The following is a 1832-nucleotide window of genomic DNA, read 5'->3' as shown; positions in this document are numbered from 1 at the left end:
CGAGAGGCAGCCGGGCTGTGTTTCCCCTGCGGCCACCCAGTGGTGGCAGAAAACGAAAAAGGGTGGGCTCCACGCGGTTCGCGTTTTATTGTAAAAAGAGAGCTTTTCATTCTCTTATAGAAGCTCGCGCCCACGCGGGTAAAGCCCAGCGAAGCTGCAGGGAGCACTGGGCAATGGGGGATGAGGGCGACTCCGCCCACGGGTTGGACCACACCATAGGCAAAAGTCCTTCCACGGCAAGAGAAGGGTGACCGGAACAAGAAAAGGGAGCTAGTCGTTGGAGGGAAGACAAGGCTCGTTCCGTGTGACTCCACAGAAGAGTACGCATGCTAGAAAAGGCAGTCAGCTTAAAAACGCTAGCTAGCTACTTTTGTAGCCTTATTTAGTTTGGTTGCCTACGCTTGCTCTCCGGCGCGCTACGGCAACACCCCCTGCTTGCTTCTTTCTGTTCGATGCGGAGCTCGAAGCCTCCCCACCCTTGCTTAGCGTTCCACTTGTGATCCTGGAGGATTTGGAGAAATGTGCCCGACCATGAAGAATGGATTTTGTATTTTCTTTCATGTGAACGGCCCTATCTTGTAAAGAATGGTTTTTTATGCTATAGACCACGTTGAGAAAGACCAACCAACAACACAAATAAAGACCGTTCCATTTGGGTACCTCGAAAGGGAGGTGCTCCTTATGATGCTACGGACGGCTGTCCGAAGTGCATGCAATGACGGGCTCGGATAGGATAGGATTGTGCGCGCCGGGCCCTTCGGGTGTCCATATTTTGGCCGACCTTAGCGTATATACTATGTTATGTGGCCGTAATATTTTGATACCTTCCACTGCTGTTACGCCAGAAATCCAAGGTTCCACACGAGCTCCTGTTCTGCGGCGTGGTGGCAGGACCGCTAGGGGATTGGCTCCGAGTGTAGGTAGGGTCAAATCCGCAGGGGTCATGCAAATACATAGGCCCCTTCCCTTCTGCCGAGTTGTTTAGAAGGCGCTTTCCGTTCTACGGTCCCTCGGAGCGAAGGGTTAGGCAGGTGGTACGGGCCCTCTGACTACCAGCTATCTGTTGTGTGCGACTCCCGCGAAGCGAATGAAGGGAAGCTCTTCGAGCTTTCTCCGCCAGCGGCTTATGTAGTGGTCGGCATTCCTACGTGCTCCGGCTGATCCCCACTGGAGATTATATGAGGGGTCTTGGAAACTGTTGTGACGCTTTGGTGACGAAGGTCACCGGGGTGACTATGGAAGGATTCCGTGGTAGTCTCTAACTCCCTCCAACTCAATCAATATCAAGAACATGTCGTGAGCACGGGGGTTTGGCCGACTACTAAACTATTGGCTAGGGCTTTTCTAGTTATAGCTTCTATAGTGAGTGGCCCTTCCGCTTTGATCTAGTTGTAGTTTGTATTGTACTAAATTGAACACATATCAAAGAAAGGCAATCAATCAATAAGTAGTTGCCCTTCTCCAGCCTGGGAAAAGCAGTGAACTCGTTAAACAAGGGGCTTTTTTATTCATGGTCGCTATTGTTGTATTGTATATTGTCGGGGGAAGCTACTGCTTCTACGGCAGCTCCGCTTCCTCGTCTTGCTTCTACTTTGCTTGTTTGCGCGAAGGCTTAGAGTCCTTTTCTCTAGGTCCAAATTCGTCAAAGCGAAAGATCTGATCCAACGGAAATCCCGCATATTGAGCGCAGCTGATATGTGGCTACTAGGCGCGACCATCCCGCATGCCATAAAAAATACTTCTTTTTATGGCCCGTCATATAAAGATAGAATAGATATGGATAGAGAGACATTCTATTGATTCACGAAATGGCTCGTCGATCCAAATGAATC

At 50.2% G+C, this 1832-nt stretch overlaps 1 pseudogene; it reads right to left on the bottom strand.

Moving 5' to 3' along the window:
* Window positions 1-1832, bottom strand: part of LOC119333658 — a 6085-nt pseudogene that overhangs the window by 1131 nt on the left and 3122 nt on the right.

The sequence above is a fragment of the Triticum dicoccoides genome, chromosome 7A (genome assembly GCF_002162155.2).
Source record: "Triticum dicoccoides isolate Atlit2015 ecotype Zavitan chromosome 7A, WEW_v2.0, whole genome shotgun sequence".
Lineage (NCBI taxonomy): Eukaryota > Viridiplantae > Streptophyta > Magnoliopsida > Poales > Poaceae > Triticum > Triticum dicoccoides.
The sequence above is the reverse complement of the archived record's forward strand: the minus strand, read 5'-3'. Positions and strand labels throughout refer to the sequence as shown.